Source organism: Osmerus eperlanus, chromosome 18, assembly GCF_963692335.1.
Source record: "Osmerus eperlanus chromosome 18, fOsmEpe2.1, whole genome shotgun sequence".
Taxonomy (NCBI): domain Eukaryota; kingdom Metazoa; phylum Chordata; class Actinopteri; order Osmeriformes; family Osmeridae; genus Osmerus; species Osmerus eperlanus.
The window spans coordinates 11,972,100-11,991,862 of record NC_085035.1 but is presented as its reverse complement, the minus strand read 5'-3'; the positions used below and the strand labels follow the sequence as shown (position 1 = coordinate 11,991,862).

Here is a 19,763-nt window from a genome sequence, read left to right as displayed (position 1 = left end):
TCTGGCTGTGCAAAAAGACGTTGTGTCCTTGGGCAAGGCACTTCACCCTACTTACCTCAGGGGGAATGTCCCTGTACTTACTGTAAGTCGCTCTGGATAAGAGTGTCTGCTAAATGACTAAAGGTAAATATTGCATAAAATGTTGTTGTATATTAAACTGGGCCTTGTGCCATGTATGAACAAAGCTACCCTGTTGTTCAATGATTTTTTACAAAGGTATCCTCTTTTCAATAATATTGGGGCATGCGTCCTTGTGTCAGGGATCTTAGTCAGCTGGGGACTGAATAGGCTTTCAGCCAATCACGGGGAACCTGACAGAGCCAGCGTGTAACATGCGTCCTTGTGATTGGCACAGCAGTGATAGGGGCAGGTCCTCCTCTTTGTGTACAGGAGGCTTGGAGGTCCAGGCTAGTCTCGTGCTGTGAGTGAACCGGTGCCCAGCTTGAGAGAGCTCCTGTGTGGAGCTGAATGTGTGCATTGCTGACTGAAATATAACGTATTCTGCCTCCATTTATCCGTTCGCTACAATATGCTGGATTCATGTTACTGTGTATTTAAAGACATTGAAATAAAATAAATAGAAAATAGAAATTATAAATAAATACAAATTTAAAAAATTTGTCTAATCAACAAAAACAATTGTGACCCCCCTGTAGTACCTCCCTGGTCAGAAAGAGTTGACAGGTGAAAGGTCATTCCCAGTGGCCTATGTTGTTTATTCTCTCTGGTTTCCAGATCAGTGCTGATGAAGGAGAAGTAGAGACAGATATAATACTGAGACACAACCCTGGTCTCTGGTCATCTTTGTCAAACCCATGACTGTAAATGTGTTAAGGTGTTGTTGTTTCTGGAAGGAGCTGTTGAGAGCTGTCATGTTCTGAGGAGAGAGTTTCATCTGATACAGCAGACCGTAGCATGTTCAACTTCCTCATTTGAACAGCATTCAGGGGACAGTATGTAATATTCAGGCTGCTATTCTGCCTACAAAAAAATGTCATCATATAAAACTTCGTATTACTCCTGTTCATGAAATATGACTATTAACTATTTTATTCAGACTGACACACTGGAAGGCTGATAATGGCAGCCCATGCAGGTTGAAGCTAATCGTGGCTCCATGTACATGAGCCAGTTCTGTACATGCTGTTTCTCACCTTGTGGTTTCCTGTCAGCATCAGTCACACATCCTGAAGAGAGATCTGTCTCTCAACAGGAAATGTTCACATCTGCATTGTATGGACTTGGTAGTTAATGCCTTCAGAACATCATTTCAATACAGAGCACCCAGAGATCCTCAAGACTGAATCAGATATGATTAAAGTCAAATAAGGTAAGTGTGATAATATTCCCTGTCATGATTCACAGTAGCATATTGATTGGTTCTGTGGTCAAAAGAGCAAATCTTCCACTCTCGTGGGTGTAGATATGGGCTTGTAATTATTTTTTGATACCAAAGCAATTTGAATTAAATTAAATATGTTTTAGGCTGGTGTTTTCACATGGTTTAAAATGACAAAAGCCACTGTATATGTGGTGAGTCAGACACTGTGGACAGTAGAGGCCAACCCTGCCATCCATTATCACACTTTTGTTGTTTTGGTGTTGTTGTCACTACTGTCATCGACACGTCATTGTTTGAATGTAGTTGAGGAATTGAGATGTTACTGTAATTGAGTTGTTTTTGTTGCTATATACTTAAGCCAATTACTTACTCCTAATTTTATTGTTGCACTAGTTATTGGTTTTCCTTTGCGCTTGTTAGCCAAGATGCAGTTACTCTGTGATCTGGCTAAATACAATGGGCCTCATTCTCGAATGCAGTTAAGAAGAATTTAAGAAGGAATTTCTTCTGAATTGGATTTAGGAAAACATTTGGCATTCATAAGTTTTCTCATCTGGGATTTGTTCTGAACTTCAGAAGACTTTCCGAACTCGAAATCAGCAAGAGTTGTCTCAAATGCGATTCCTTAAAAAAACACAAGAGGAATCGCATTTAAGAAAACTCTCCGTATTAGAAGTGTTAATGAATTTGTGAGAAATCGTTGGTGATTGCGTTCACATCAACTCTACAGACATCCACGGATTAAAATAATTATAATAATTTACCTTGCTTAGTGTGCAGACTGTTAGATCCAGTGGACAACAATTCCACTGCTCATCTTACTGGTATGATGTTGTATGTGACAAATAAAACCTTTAAATTGCACTTGGACTTGAACATCATATAAATTCAACCAGGCCATCCAATTATCACTGATCACTCGACCTATTTAAAGGGACGAGTGTGCACCCTAGGCATACAATATGGCACAATTGCTTTTCGCTTGGACATAACGTGCGTTCCTGTTGCTTTCCTAATTGTGTCAATTCTGACTGCCCACGTCACTGCTGTTGCGTGCCCTTATAAGGAGCTGTCGGGCGTGTATGTATGCAAATTCAGGAGCACGAGGACGCGCTTTCAACTTAAGAAAACTCTTTCGGGGGAGCACAGCTCAGAAAACTTCTGATGCGTAGGAACACATTTTCAAGCGTTCATGAATTTGGCGGATGTCTTTTTCTTACGTTGAATGTTTGAGAATGAGGCCCAATGTTCCTTGAATCTGACCACTGAAATGCTGTACAACTATTCACTTCTGATGAATCTTGAACTTCCTCGGGTACATATTCCACTCATTGTGGAACTATACTGTCTGTAAACGATGAGAAGTTTCCCTTCCTGATTCACTCAGCTCAAACTGAGAACTGGTTTTGAGCAGGAAATTTCCCCAAGAGACCACAACGCTTCCTCTTGAAGAGAAGATGGAGCCTTGCTTAACTAAACCTGTCATGGCTGCCTTTTAGTCTGTGACAAAAACGATTGCACACATGGGGTTGCAAAGTTATGCATGTATTGACCTAAACTGAGAAAAGCTGTTAACAATAATTAAGGGATGGGGTGTGTCCATTAGTGAAACAACAGTGAAGGGATTGTGAGTTTGGGTTAGGTTGGTTATAGGTGCTGGTCTGTGGGCATCTGTGAAGCCCTCTTTGACACTGCTGATTAAAAGCTTGCTGTTGAAAAGGGCTATACAAATGAATACAATGGATAAATGAGCGAGGTATCGGAATATAGGAATACTGGAAGTGTAAAAAACTAGTGAGCTACAAAACAACAAAGTGCTGTCAGCAAAGCTGAGTGGTGATGGTGGAGGGAGGGTGAGAGAAGAGCCTGCTCTTCAACAGGTAGGCAGGCTGCATATAGAGGCCTGTACGGGGCCCTGTACTACCAAGCAAGTTCAACAGGTAGGCAGGCTGCATATAGAGGAATCTACTGAGTTGTGAGAAGGACGACTGAGCCGTGGTCCAATCAGATACAAGTAGTTTTATTTGTCTTAATACACGGTTTCAATACAATTTATTTAGCTTGTACATTAGCATAAGATTTAACAAAGCACTTTGTGATCAGTCATAACAAAGGACGTGCTGATAAACGCTACCTTATATAAACTTTAGATCAAATGGCATTCTATAAGGTCAATCAATCAATGTAGCAAACTCTGTGATTGGCTAACTCAACTCAGTGACTGTTTGAAACAATACATCTCCATACCAATTGTCCCACAGTTCTTTGATGTGGCATCTCTCCCCAAACCAGTAGATACTAAAACCACAGGAGTTGACCAGTCAAATGGTCAACTGTCCTTTGTGTGGACATCTTCAAACTTCAAAGTATTTACTTTTGATGTCACGGCTCTTTCTCTAAATGAGGATAGTGAAGATACCCTTAATGAAACCCAAACAAGACACAGGACACAATCGCCTTGGCCAAAAGGTCAGGGCTGCTAGATCAACTGATCCATCTACACTTCTCCCTTTAGGCCACGGGAACTCAAGAATCCCCCAACATCTGTGCCCCTGGCTTCTTAATTAGGCATCGTAAAACAACACCATAAATACCTTCAGACCAACTGCTACATCCATTCTACAGAGCTTGCATCCTTCAATGTCCCAATTCATCACATTACATATAAAACACATACATTATAACTATATTCTAAATTTCCACCACAAATGTACGTTATTTTATTGACAGAGATTTTATGGAATGATTTACAGAACTCCATGCACCTCAATCAATTGACTTGGTGAACAGCACTGTTGGGTGCTTGTTGTTTACTGTGCTGATTCACTATGATGGTCAGTAACCTGCTGTAGACCTTCAGTCAACATCTAGTTCAGACTCACATTCTGGTGGGTCAACAGACAAAAAGACTGACTTTACCAGACTCCAGACTATGCTGTGTGTGAAATATTTACATTGTTTGCCACAAAAACTACAATGTGTCTTTGATATTTATCTTACGAAATTTGTGGTAGCCGATCGTTATTCAGACAAAGTGAACCATGTCTATTCTACAGGAGTCTTTAGGTTACCTCCCATCTTGGTCACTGTTCAAACCTATTTGTAGATCTAGCATGTTCTGAAGAGGTATCAGTTGATCTGACAACAGACCAAAAATTTACTAAATACCTTTGGAGTGACATGCTGTATGCCACTTTAGTATTGGCATTGAACTGAAATATATTATAACTGGCAGTGCATGAATCAGAATCAGAATTCGGTTTATTCGCCATGTATGTTATACAAACATGGAATTTACTGTAGCAGGGAGGTGCAAACACTAAACATATACGAATCTTAAATTAAGTAAAGGTACAAAAGTTTAACTATTCCTAAGAACTAAACAATCTAAGAATAAAACAATTTAAATATAAAATAAAATATATATATAAAAATAAGAATAAGAATGAGCAGCATGAGTGGTCAACATAGTGCAATCAGATACTGGGTTAAATAATGAATGAATGTCAATGGGAGTCCTTGGCCTTGTTGAAGAGGCCAGTAGCAAATGGAAAGAAACTACGGAGGGGAGTAGCTGGAACAGGGAGTGACCAGGGTGGGAGGGGTCGGCCACAATCTTCCTCGCTCGCCTCAGGGTCCTCGAGGTGTGCAGGTCCTCGAGGGTAGGCAGATTGCAGCCGATCACCTTCTCAGCAGTGCGGATGATACGCTGCAGTCTGCTTTTGGCCTTGGCAGTGGCAGCAGCGTACCAGATGGTGATGGAAGAGGTGAGGGTGGACTCAATGATGGCTGTGTAGAAGTGCACCATCAATGTCTTTGGCAGGTTGAATTTCTTCAGCTGCCGTAGGAAGTACATGCTCTGTTGTGCTTTCTTGGTGAGGGAGCTGATGTTCAGTTCCCACTTGAGGTCCTGGGAGAGGATGGTGCCCAGGAAGCGGAAGGACTCCACAGTGTTGACTGGGGAGTCGCACAGGGTGATGGGGGTGAGTGGGGCTGTATTCTTCCTGAAGTCCACAACCATCTCCACTGTCTTAAGAGCATTGAGCTCTAAGTTGTTCTGGCTGCACCAGGTCACCAGGTTGTCAGCTTCCCACCTATAATCAGACTCGTCTCCACCAGAGATGAGCCCAATGAGGGTGGTGTCGTCCGCAAACTTCAGAAGTTTGACAGACGGATGACTGGAGGTGCAGCTGTTGGTGTACAGGGAGAAGAGCAGAGGGGAAAGGACGCAGCCCTGAAGAGATCCGGTGCTGATGGACCGGGAGTCAGAGACTTGTGTTCCCAGCTTAACACACTGCTTCCTGTCAGACAGGAAGTCTGTGATCCACCTGCAGGTGGAGTTGGGCACGTTCAGCTGGGAGAGCTTGTCCTGAAGCAGGGCGGGGATGATGGTGTTGAAGGCAGAGCTGAAGTCCACAAACAGGATCCTGGCGTAGGATGCTGGGGAGTCCAGGTGCTGTAGGGTGAAGTGGAGGGCCATGTTAACGGCGTCATCCACCGACCTATTGGCTCTGTAGGCAAACTGCAGTGGGTCCTGTCGTGGAAATTTGGAATACAGTTATAATGTGTGTGTTTCATATATGAGGAATGTGTTTTAATGGAAGTCTAAAGTTGGTTAAGAAGAATAAACTCCATTTGGTAGAGATGCCATTTGCAGTTTATGACACCTGGGGAGGATGAGACAGCTGGTCTGGAGACAATGTGGATTCAACTGTATTGTTATTGTGATCTGAGGGAGCAGTTTAACTGATCAAGCTGCTCTGACCCTTCCTGTAGCATGGGTGGGGTTAATTAAATACTTGTTTGAAGATGTCCACACAAAGGACAGTTGACCATTTGACTGGTGAACTCCTGTGGTTTTACTATCTACTGGTTTGGGGAGAGATGCCACATCAAAGAACTGTGGGACACTTGGTATGGAGTCAAACTGTCACTGAGCAGTGCTGACCAATCACAGAGTTTGCTACATTGAGGGATTGACCTTATAGAATGCCATTTGATCTAAAGTTTATATAAGGCAGGGTTTTAGGGTTGTTCTTTATCACTCTGGCGAACGACCTGTGGCTAGCACCTCCTTCGTTATGACTGATGACAAAGTACTTTGTTAATTCTTGATTTGTACAAGCAAAATAAATTTAATTGAAACCGCCATCTCTTGACTATTCAAATCTACACAGTGCCACTAGAATTTTTCCTTCACAGTCCAGGAAAGGGTCTGTGATGGATTTGAGGTGTGCCAGCACAAGGCGCTCAAAATACTTCATTACCGCAGAGGTCAGGGCGACGGGTCTGTAGTCATTATGTCCTGTTGGCCTTGGCTTTTTGGGCACAGGGATGATGGTGGAGGACTTGAGATTTTATCGGTTGAATCGGTTGTAAATGAACAAAATGCTAAACAAAAGTATTTAATTTCCACGGCAGATACAACAGACAATCCCCCCCCCCAAAAAAAATATATAAATATATTTTAAAGAAGACACTCATCAAAGATAGAATTATGAAACAACATTATACTTTTCATTCATCTTAAGTGCCTGACACTGTAATTTATCAGTATCAGTTATCTCCCTTGACAACACAGTCTGTATGGTAGAACCCTCACTGATAACAGTAGTTTAGTATATAGTGGGTCTGTCTAGGGCAGGGGTCCCTGAACTACACGCATTTGGACAGGCCCTCTGAGCAATGCCAGACTTGTGTCCTTTTTGTAAAATGTTTATGATAAAAAAAAAAAAATCACAATGGCAATGAATATGAAAAAAGATAATTACCACCCCAACTTAGAAACATCGATTCATTCACCCATTTCAAATTGCAACTCAAATACATTTGTTTAAAACTGCTTATTCCACTTGATGTCAATTGCTCTGCCTTCTTCTGTTGTTGAATTCGAATCACAATCACGATTTTGGCTTCCCACGAAGTTTGCGTGATCGAGCGATATTTAAAATGCATCATTCCGTTCATAGTATCAAAGTTTTTTTTTTTTGCTTCCTAAAATATATTTACACAATCTAAAATGGAAAATAGTGCCATGTTGAAGTTTTGATACATTTTCTTTATTGTTTTATTTATTTAATTGTATTTTTTCTTTAAGATGCACTGAATTTTGGTGAATAAGAGGACCTATTTTATTTTTATGCACATATTTGTACATTAGCAGGAATGTAGCACAATATGGATTTGAAAGCAGTTATAGCCTATGTGACAATAACATTTGTTTTGGTTAAAATCATCAAATAATCGTGATCATTAATCGTGATCTCAATATTGATCAAAATATTTGTGATTATCATTCTGGCCATAATCGTGCAGCCCTAGCAGGGGTAGTCAACGTTTTTCAGGCCAAGCACCCCCAACTGATGGAGAGATGGAGCAGGGACCCCCTACTATATATGTTGGAGTCAGGTGGCTGAGCGGTTAGGGATTCGGGCTAGTAATCAGAAGGTTACCGGTTTGATTCTGGCTGTGCAAAAAGACGTTGTGTCCTTGGGCAAGGCACTTCACCCTACTTACCTCAGGGGGAATGTCCCTGTACTTACTGTAAGTCGCTCTGGATAAGAGTGTCTGCTAAATGACTAAAGGTAAATATTGCATAAAATGTTGTTGTATATTAAACTGGGCCTTGTGCCATGTATGAACAAAGCTACCCTGTTGTTCAATGATTTTTTTACAAAGGTATCCTCTTTTCAATAATATTGGGGCATGCGTCCTTGTGTCAGGGATCTTAGTCAGCTGGGGACTGAATAGGCTTTCAGCCAATCACGGGGAACCTGACAGAGCCAGCGTGTAACATGCGTCCTTGTGATTGGCACAGCAGTGATAGGGGCAGGTCCTCCTCTTTGTGTACAGGAGGCTTGGAGGTCCAGGCTAGTCTCGTGCTGTGAGTGAACCGATGCCCAGCTTGAGAGAGCTCCTGTGTGGAGCTGAATGTGTGCATTGCTGACTGAAATATAACGTCTTCTGCCTCCATTTATCCGTTCGCTACAATATGCTGGATTCATGTTACTGTGTATTTAAAGACATTGAAATAAAATAAATAGAAAATAGAAATTATAAATAAATACAAATTTAAAAAATTTGTCTAATCAACAAAAACAATTGTGACCCCCCTGTAGTACCTCCCTGGTCAGAAAGAGTTGACAGGTGAAAGGTCATTCCCAGTGGCCTATGTTGTTTATTCTCTCTGGTTTCCAGATCAGTGCTGATGAAGGAGAAGTAGAGACAGATATAATACTGAGACACAACCCTGGTCTCTGGTCATCTTTGTCAAACCCATGACTGTAAATGTGTTAAGGTGTTGTTGTTTCTGGAAGGAGCTGTTGAGAGCTGTCATGTTCTGAGGAGAGAGTTTCATCTGATACAGCAGACCGTAGCATGTTCAACTTCCTCATTTGAACAGCATTCAGGGGACAGTATGTAATATTCAGGCTGCTATTCTGCCTACAAAAAAATGTCATCATATAAAACTTCGTATTACTCCTGTTCATGAAATGTGACTATTAACTATTTTATTCAGACTGACACACTGGAAGGCTGATAATGGCAGCCCATGCAGGTTGAAGCTAATCGTGGCTCCATGTACATGAGCCAGTTCTGTACATGCTGTTTCTCACCTTGTGGTTTCCTGTCAGCATCAGTCACACATCCTGAAGAGAGATCTGTCTCTCAACAGGAAATGTTCACATCTGCATTGTATGGACTTGGTAGTTAATGCCTTCAGAACATCACTTCAATACAGAGCACCCAGAGATCCTCAAGACTGAATCAGATATGATTAAAGTCAAATAAGGTAAGTGTGATAATATTCCCTGTCATGATTCACAGTAGCATATTGATTGGTTCTGTGGTCAAAAGAGCAAATCTTCCACTCTCGTGGGTGTAGTTATGGGCTTGTAATTATTTTTTGATACCAAAGCAATTTGAATTAAATAGATGTTTTAGGCTGGTGTTTTCACATGGTTGAAAATGACAAAAGCCACTGTATATGTGGTGAGTCAGACACTGTGGACAGTAGAGGCCAACCCTAATTTTATTGTTGCACTAGTTATTGGTTTTCCTTTGCGCTTGTTAGCCAAGATGCAGTTACTCTGTGATCTGGCTAAATACAATGTTCCTTGAATCTGACCACTGAAATGCTGTACAACTATTCACTTCTGATGAATCTTGATCTTCCTCGGGTACATATTCCACTCATTGTGGAACTATACTGTCTGTAAACGATGAGAAGTTTCCCTTCCTGATTCACTCAGCTCAAACTGAGAACTGGTTTTGAGCAGGAAATGTCCCCAAGAGACCACAACGCTTCCTCTTGAAGAGAAGATGGAGCCTTGCATAACTAAACCTGTCATGGCTGCCTTTTAGTCTGTGACAAAAACGATTGCACACATGGGGTTGCAAAGTTATGCATGTATTGACCTAAACTGAGAAAAGCTGTTAACAATAATTAAGGGATGGGGTGTGTCCATTAGTGAAACAACAGTGAAGGGAGTGTGAGTTTGGGTTAGGTTGGTTATAGGTGCTGGTCTGTGGGCATCTGTGAAGCCCTCTTTGACACTGCTGATTAAAAGCTTGCTGTTGAAAAGGGCTATACAAATGAATACAATGGATAAATGAGCGAGGTATCGGAGTATAGGAATACTGGAAGTGTAAAAAACTAGTGAGCTACAAAACAACAAAGTGCTGTCAGCAAAGCTGAGTGGTGATGGTGGAGGGAGGGTAAGATAAGAGCCTGCTCTTCAACAGGTAGGCAGGCTGCATATAGAGGCCTGTACGGGGCCCTGTACTACCAAGCAAGTTCAATAGGTAGGCAGGCTGCATATAGAGGAATCTACTGAGTTGTGAGAAGGACGACTGAGCCGTGGTCCAATCAGATACAAGTAGTTTTATTCGTCTTCAATGCAGATCACACAGACATTGGGAAATTTGCACATGAAAAGCCCACATTGCACAACAGCCAGTCTCCCTTTATACTCTTCTGCACCCCGCCTGTGGTGTAGCGTTAGTTTAGCTTCAGAGTAATGACAAGCAGGATTACGTTACAACTCTTTACTCAGAAACTTCAGCAGCATGAAGGTACATAACTAGTCGCATGGCGGTTGACTGTTCTTCTGCCCCCATGTACGTAAACTAACTAGCATTCATTTCTGAACAGTCTCCTAGTGGTAGCACCATATAGAACAGTATTACAGAACACAACATCTCCTCTTTCTGTAAAAGAATACTCTTACTTACTTCAGCACTAAACTAAAAGAGGTAAATAGGATCCAACATAGGATGACAATTCAAAAAGTGGTAACGGGTCATTCCTACCAATGATCAAGTGCACAAAGCATATTTTAGTGTTAACTACATTGGCAAGTCCCGAAAATGCATTACCCTGTAATATAAAATAAACAAACCTAGAATAGCAATAGTATGTTATGGAAAAATTCTAGTGGCACTGTGTAAATTTGAATAGTCAAGAGATGGCGGTTACAATAAATTTATTTTGATTGTACAAATCATGAATTAACAAAGTACTTTGTGATCAGTCATAACGAAGGAGGTGCTAGCCACAGGTCGTTCGCCAGAGTGATACAGAACAACCCTAAAACCCTGCCTTATATAAACTTTAGATCAAATGATTCCTCTGAACTCTGTTGATTGGTCAGCACTGCTCAGTGACAGTTTGACTTCATATCAAGTTCCCACAGTTCTTTAATGTGGCCTCTCCCCAAACCAGTAGATAGTAAAACCACAGGAATTCACCAGTCAAATGGTCAACTGTCCTTTGTGTGGGCAACTTCAAACAAGTATTTGATTAACCCCACCCAATGCAACAGGAAGGGTCAGAGCAGCTTGATCAGTTAACAATACAATTGAATCCACATTGTCTCCAGACCAGCTGTCTCTTCCCCCCAGGTGTCATAAACTGCAAATGGCATCTCTACCAAATGGAGTTGACTCTTCTTAATCAACTTTAGACTTCCGTTAAAACACATTCCTCATATATGAAACACACACATTATAACTGTATTCCAAAATTTCCACGACAATTATCACTGGGAAAATGGAATTATATCTCTCCAAGAACATACAGTTACATTAGCCAGGTAGAGTAAAAGAAAAGGCTCTAATATAAGTAAATCAAGTCAATAAACAACATAGTCCTGATGCCAAATAGGTGTGACTCTGGTGCGTGAATGGTCTGTAGGAGTGTCTATAGAGTCCTGTGAGTGAGGTAGAGTGTTGCTGTTTGCATGTGTATCAGTGTGACTCTGGTGCGTGAATGGTCTGTAGGAGTGTGTGTAGAGTCCTGTGAATGAGGTAGAGTGTTGCTGTTTGCATGTGTATCAGTTCCCAGTGGAAAGTGGGCCAGGTGAGTTGCATTCCATTCCACTGTGAGAGAAGGCAAGCTCAGGCCACTTGGAATAGTAGTCCACTAGTGTTATAGCATAGCGGCAGGCAGGGGAAGCTGTTTCAAATGGCCCAACAATATCGAGGCCAAGTTTCTGCCAAGGACCCTCGGGAAGCTGGACAGGTTGCAGGGGAGCAGGGTGAGTAAATGCAGTTTTATCATTTGACTGGCAGGCAACGCAGGAGGCTATGCAGGTCTGAACCTCCGAATCCATTCTTGGCCACCAGTATAGATCTCGCAAGCGCTGTTTTGTGCGTACAACTCCTTGGTGACTCTCGTGGGCCAAGGCTATCAAGGTCTGGCGTACAGAAGTTGGCACTAAGAGTCTTGAACCCCTGAAAATGAAATTGTCTTTAACTGAGAGCTCATCTCTCACCTTGTAGTAGGGAGTCACGTCCTGGTGCACTGCTCTGATGGAGGGTGGCCAGCCACGATTAATCTGTTCCCGCAGAGTAGTCATTTCAGGACATGTAGAGCAGGCAGCTTCAAAGTCAGCCACTGGAAGAGCCTGTAGTGTGGACGAAATCTGAGCCACTAATTCAGGCTCCACATCAGCAGAGGGGTCAGCAGGCAGAGGCAAGGGAAGACGAGAAAGGCAATCTGCTGTATCATTTTGAGACCCTGGACGGTACACAATGTCATAGTCAAAGCAGAGTAGGCGTGCAGACCAGCGAGCCACACGCATCCCAGCTCTGCCTATCCCCTTGGTCGTAAGCAAAGTGGTTAGGGCCTGGTGGTCTGTGCGCAGAGTAAAACGATGGCCCCATAAGTATGTCCTCCATTTTTCTGTAGCCCACACACATGCCAACACTTCCTTTTCCACTATTGAGTATTTGCGCTCTGTTGCAGTCAGGGTGCGGGAAGCGAATGCCACTGGTTTCTCCGTGCCATCAGGCTGTATTTGGGCAAACACAGCACCCAATCCGTAGTCACTCGCATCTGTAGAGATCACTGAGCGGAGTGTGGCGTCATAAAGGGCAAGCGCTGGACTAGCTATCAGGAGCTGTTTAACTTCATCAAAACTGCTTTGAGCAGCTTCAGTCCATTTGAATGTGTCTGTTTCTTTGGCACACTCACGCATAGGGGCAACAACTGTAGCAAAGTTGGGTAGAAATTTCGAGTACCAAGACACAAGGCCCAAGAAAGACCTCAAGGTAGCTGCATCAGATGGGGCCGGCACATTTAGAACTGCATCAATGTGTTCTTGGTCAGGCAGGATCCCCTCAGCAGTGATTACGTGACCAAGGAAGCGCAGTGAAGTCTGCTTGAAATGACACTTGTTGTCGTTCAGCACTAAGCCTGCCTCTTTTAGTTTCAGCAGGACAGTTTCGAGGTTATGGTCATGTGCAGTAGGCGTGGCACCATAAATGATCAGGTCATCAAGGTAGTTTTGAACGCCAGGTACGCCTTGTAGAATTGTTGCCATCATTTTTTGTAAAGCAGAGGGTACGGACGCTAAGCCATAGGGCACCCTGCGAAATCTGAAGAGCCCCTTGTGTGTAATGAAGGCTGTAATGTCTCTACTGTCCTCATGGAGGGGCAACTGGTAGTATGCATTGGCAAGATCAATGGTAGAAAATACCTTAGCACCTCGCAGGTTGGCAAGCAGTTCGTCGATGTGGGGCAGCGGATAGCTGTCGATGACCACCGCCTTGTTTGGTTCCCGGAGATCAGTACACATCCGGATTCCACCATTTTTCTTTGCTGTGACCACAATGGGGGACACCCAGGCAGAGGCATCGATCTTCTCTATGACGCCTGCATTCAACAGGCGATTCAGCTCGGCAGAGACGCTTTCTCTAACGGCAAAAGTCAAGCGCCGCAGCTTCTGGCGCACCGGTCTGATAGTAGGATCAAGTTTCACTTTATGCACAAAAGTCTTAGCACACCCAATCCCAGGGGTATTGGTATCAGTATGTGTTGCGGTGTTTGTGGACATCACCGGTGTGGGTGGCACTGGAGCTGAGGTGAGGATCCCCTCCGATGCAAAGGTCCAAGGCAGTGAATAAGTCCATACCTAACAGTGCTGTCCCTCTCTCCACAACGAAGAAAGTGGCTGCTGTAGAGGTGTTGTCCATCTGTACTTTAGCATGCAGACATCCCAGCACAGGAATGTTATCTCTTGTGTAGGTCACCAGCCTGGTAGAAGCTGCAGACAGCAGAGTGTCACTGAAGGATTTCTGGTAGATGTGGTGTGGCAATATAGACACGGCAGAACCTGTATCCACGACCAGCTGCATGGCCTTAGCAGGGGTAGTAGTAGTGGAAACGGTAACATTGCACAGCAGTCTCTTTGGTGCATGGGCAGAATTATCAAGGTACAGTATGGTCACATCGGGTAGCTGTAGCTCATGCACATTGCTCTGTGGTGCTGAACGGCACACCCGTGCAAAATGTCCTCTTTTATTGCACGATTTGCATTGTGCTCTAGCTGCAGGACACTGAGAAGAATTTGCTAAATGCTTGTCTGAGCCACATCTGAAACAGGAATTGTGCAGTGAAGAGGTTGGCATAGAGGCAGCAGTATGGGAAACAGCATGAGAAGTAGCTGGACGAAAGTTCGTTTTATATTGCATGTGGGGCTTGGGTTGTATAGCCTGCACTGGAGCGCTATTGCCATCCGTTTTCATCTTGTTAACTTGCTCAGCAGCAGCTTCCATCTGTATCGCCAGCGTGGTGGCTTTCTCTAGAGTCAAATCAGGTTCTAATAACAGTCTTTTTCTTATTTTGTCATTTCGCAAGTGTTCCAGCAGTTGATCTCGAAGCATCTCGTCAGCATTGTCCTTAAAGTCACATTTCACAGAAAGCGCGCGAAGGGCAGTTATGTACTGAGCTACCGTCTCATGTGGTAGTTGAGAGCGCTTTCGGAACGTATGTCGCTCCACTACGACGTTAACTTTAGGAATAAAGTGTTTTTGCAGTGCTGCTACAGCCTGTTCTAAACTTGTACCTGAGTCGGGCAGTGCGTAAAAAATCCTCTGTCCTTCGGCGCCAAGGCAGTGAAGTAAAGTAGCTCTCTTGCGGGTTGTTGGTAGCCTGACGTTGTCATACTCATAATTCTAGTCAGAATATGAGTCTGATACCGCTCTGTTGGGCTGTGAGTATGGGGCGTGTTTCAAACGAACCTGGAAAACAAATGCCTCTTCGCTCAATTGGATAGATCTACAACCAATCAGAGCAACGTAATATGTTAACTTTGACCGAATCCCGTAGGAAGGACGGCAAGAACATATTTTCCATCGACAAATGCCTTTATTGCGTTTCTCTGTTCCTCTTTAAAAATTAATGCGCTGTCGATGTCTTCTAAAAGAGACTCGATGGCAGAATCATAACATCCCAGATCTCCCGCGGTAGCCATGTTTGTTCAAAACGAATTCAACTTAAGCGCTCTTTTGTGACGTGGTTGATTACGTTACTGTTGATCATCTGTCCATCATCGTATAAAGCCCGCCCTGGCAATTTCATTGGTCCGCCCAGATTCTGGTTTTCTGTAGTTGTCCCCAATACCAGACCCTCCAGACCCAACTTCCCGACCAAATTTTTTTGTGGGCGGGACGAAGTTGGGCTGGCAGCCAGGCTAGGTTGTTGGCCAAGCATTGCCAGTTGCATTTATCACTAGCATGTAGTTGTCGAACATCCGTAGCCAAGTCTCGAACGGTATGGAAGGCTCTCCCGGACAAGGCAAAAACATTGCAGGCGCAGGAACGTGTACAGACATCTTGTCAGATTTGCAGAAGAATCCTCGTCGCCAATTTGTGGTGTAGCATTAGTGTAGCTTCAGAGTAATGACAAGCAGGATTACGTTACAACTCTTTACTCAGAAACTTCAGCAGCATGAAGGTACATAACTAGTCGCATGGCGGTTGACTGTTCTTCTGCCCCCATGTACGTAAACTAACTAGCATTCATTTCGGAACAGTGCCTCCTAGTGGTAGCACCATATAGAACAGTATTACAGAACACAACACCGCCCCACAATATATCCAGTTCTTCCTGTCAATACTTTAAATGCCAAATAGGTCAGGTAGGCAGGCTGCATATAGAGGTCTGTACGGGGCCTGTACTACGAATCAAGTTCAACACGCCCAGGATCAATTCTCCTTATCTTGCTTCACTAAACCCAACAACCGCGATCATGCTAAGCAGTATCACGATGGTGGTTATCAACTCCTTAACTCAACCCAGGTTTCCCCACTAGAGCGATGAGCGCATTCACATAAAAAGGGGCGTGCTTGCTAAATATGACCAATTACAAACATAGACAAGTGTAGAGTGCCGTACTTCATACAAGAAGAGCAAACATTAATTTAGAACAAATACAAAGAGTTTAAGAGCATAATTAAAGCAACAATCCACACTGTTGTTGCTTCTAATAAAAGAAAGGAATGTTGGGAGACAATTGAAGACTCTGTGAATGCGTGAATTAATGGCCTTCTCAATATCACTCATTAAGGCAGTAGTAGATCTGACTCTGCTCTTTCTTTTCTCCTGTTGAGAGTTTTTCTGGGAGTTTTTCCTTGTCTTCCTTGAGGGTTTAGGTTGGTTGAGGGGCAGTTCTATGGGCGTATGTGAAGCCCTCTGTGACATGCTTGCGTGTAAAAAGGGCTATACAAATACATTTGATTTGATTAAATACAATAGTGTTTTCCATCCAATTAGATCCACGGGATTGTCGACAAATGGTGATGCCATTTTCCAAGACGATCTTGGTTGGTCAGTAGGCAGTGCTTTTATACGTGTTGATCTGTTATCTCGAACATAACCTGCTACGAAGCAGATTAGGTGTGTAGCGTGAGTTACCATGGTGATCTATCCTGGTAAGAAGTGAACCACTGTTGTGATACTGACAATCCAGAGTTAAACCTAAAGTTACCTCGCTAACCCTAAATCTGGCTTCATAGTATAGGCCTCGGGTGTAGTGGATTAGACTACATAGATACCTGTACAGGTGTGGTGGATTAGTTTATTTGTATAGCACATTTCAACAACAAGGCAGTTCAAAGTGCTTCACATAAAACCATTAAAAGCATCAAAACATAATGCAAAAGAAAACAAGATTTTACAACAAGATTTTAAAAAATTAAGAACATTCAATAAAACATTAACAGTCAAAAAGCAAGAAATAAAATAAAAGTCGCAGTGCAGCTTAAGAAATAAAATGCAGGAGATGCAGAAATCGATATCCTTGACTCTGGTTTAATTAAAGGCAACAGCAAACATCAATCTGGATTTAAAGGAGCTGAGGGTCTCAGCAGACCTGCAGCTTTCAGGGACCTTGTTCCAGATATGTGGAGCAGAAAAACTGAGCGCTGCTTCTCCATGTTTAGTTCTGACTCTTGGAACACAAAGTAGACCAGTCCCAGATGACCTGAGCGGTCGGGATGGTTCATAAGGTAGCAGCAGATCACAAATGTATTTAGGCCCTAAACCATTCAGTGCTTTATAAACCAGCAGCAGGATTTTAAAGTCAATTCTTTGTTGGACATGAAGCCAATGCAAAGACCTCAGAAAATACCTCAGAAAACAGTTACAAAAACACACAAAAGTACATACCAACACTCGCCACACAAGCCCACATAGGAACCCATGGATGGACTTAAACCATACCACTGTGCACATGCTTCAGAAACTGGCAGCAACTAATAAACTGACCACAACTGGTTCTTTGAAGTGCATCAATGAGTAAACACAGGGGTAACAGAGTATGCATGTTCCTCCCTCTCGCCTCTCTCTTCTTACCTCTCTATCTCTGTCTCTCTACCCTCTCTCCCTCTCTTTCCCTCTCTGCCTACCTCTCTACCCCTCTCTCCCTCTTTCACTCCCTCTTTACCCCTCCCTCTCTCTCTCCCTCTTTCACTCCAGTACTTTAAATTTAAAGTACTTTATTGGCTGAATTTTATATTTCATTGGAAATATTTCAAACATTGCTAAAGTAGCAATATAAGTAAACATACAGTACACATACAACACACTTACCAACATGTCCTTTTGCATACGTTTAAACACATACAAATGAACACATCCATACATGCGCACACACACACATACATGCACGTACACAAGCACACACACACACATCCCACACACACAGCCTGTCTCAATCTTTACAGACAGAGAGGACTGTGTATTTTGTACAGAAGAAATAGAGGAGTGGAGGGAGAGGAAGGATGAGAGAACAAAAGAGATGGAGGAAGAAAAGAGAGAGAAGGGAAGAGGTCAATATAATACACATGACTGTGTATACAGGACCATCTGTACAGTAGAATCTCCAGTAGAATGACCAGTAGAGTCCTCCACTGCCACAAAGCTACAAAGTCAGAGAGGCAGTGAAGCAGCTCATCTTAAATATGGAACAGCAGAGATGACCCAGCTTTTAGGTGTTTGGCTCAGTCACATATGAGGACCAATAGAAAAGCCCACACTCCATTTACACCCATTCAGTTTGACTTGTTACAATCCTGTGTGGATCATTGTTAGGTCTGCAGACTCACACGTCCTGACTACCTCCACCTGTATCTCCCTCCAGCTCTCCTCCACCTGACTACCTCCACCTGTATCTCCCTCCAGCTCTCCTCCACCTGACTACCTCCACCTGTATCTCCCTCCAGCTCTCCTCCACCTGACTACCTCCACCTGTATCTCCCTCCAGCTCTCCTCCACCTGACTACCTCCACCTGTATCTCCCTCCAGCTCTCCTCCACCTGACTACCTCCACCTGTATCTCCCTCCAGCTCTCCTCCACCTGACTACCTCCACCTGTATCTCCCTCCAGCTCTCCTCCACCTGACTACCTCCACAGTGTCCTTCACCTGTTTCTCTACTGCTTGCTATGTATCTTCCAGGTACAAGGTGTAGCCTACATCATTTACCTGCTCTACCTTGTTTATGAGGTACAAGGTGTAGCCTACATCATTTACCTGCTCTACCTTGTTTATGAGGTACAAGGTGTAGCCTACATCATTTACCTGCTCTACCTTGTTTATGAGGTACAAGGTGTAGCCTACATCATTTACCTGCTCTACCGTGTTTATGAGGTACAAGGTGTAGCCTACATCATTTTCCTGCTCAAACTTTAACATAGATTGTTTCAATTAAATCCTGTAGTACTGACACACATATCATGTAGTTCAGAATTCTCCCACTGTACTGATGAAATACTGAGCCGCTGGCTGATCCCTCCCAGCCACAACTAAATACTGGGCTTCTCCATTTCTCCAGGGTGGAACACCTGGTTGACCTACGTCTGGTGTGTAGGTCCTCCCTCCACCCTGGGTGGTTATGGGGGAACTGATCACTTCCTGCCCTCCTCTCCAAGGCTGTATCCTCCAGGTGTGTCTCTGACTGCTCTATAACAGCTCCCCCAGCTCTCTAATCACATGACCAACAGGCTGCTGGAGAGCCTTCATTTGTGTCCAGCTGGTCTACTGCTAGGGCCCCTGAAGAGGTGACTAATACCAGAAGAAACATTGAGGACCTAAACTCTTGACATTGTTTCAATGAGACAAGTGTCCTGTAGCACCACTAGGGGGCAGCACTAGGACATGGCTGCATGTGAACCACTGATTAGTGCTTCTACACACAATAATGGAAAACATTCTCTCTCTCTCTCTCTCTCTCTCTCTCTCTCTCTCTCTCTCTCTCTCTCTCTCTCTCTCTCTCTCTCTCTCTCTCTCTCTCTCTCTCTCTCTCTCTCTCTCTCTCTCTCTCTCTCTCTCTCTCTCTCTCTCTCTCTCTCTCTCTCTCTCTCTCTCTCTCTCTCTCTCACTCTCTCTCCCTCTCCCTCTCCCTTCCCTCTCCCTCTCCCTTTCTCACTTCCCCTCTATCTCTTTCACTTTTTATCAAAATATTTTAAGTGCTTTATTGGCAAGTTAGGATATTATAGGTCAAATATTGACAACACAAGCATACTGTACAGTATACTACAAACATACACATATAAAACCTTCTCTCTCCTCCTCTACTCCTCCCCTCTCTCCTCCTTTACCTCCTCTCTCCTCCTCTACTCCTCCCCCTCTCTCCTCC

General features: G+C 43.5%; 1 protein-coding gene and 1 long non-coding RNA gene across 2 annotated transcripts in view; both read left to right on the top strand.

Moving 5' to 3' along the window:
* The window catches only part of LOC134038949 (NACHT, LRR and PYD domains-containing protein 12-like), a 495,359-nt gene that overhangs the window by 292,000 nt on the left and 183,596 nt on the right, over positions 1-19,763 (top strand). The window lies entirely within an intron of this gene.
* Positions 1,218-19,179, top strand: LOC134039006 (uncharacterized). Its single transcript, XR_009932728.1, has 3 exons — positions 1,218-1,330; positions 9,018-9,134; positions 18,960-19,179. It is a non-coding gene; the product is annotated as an uncharacterized LOC134039006 (long non-coding RNA).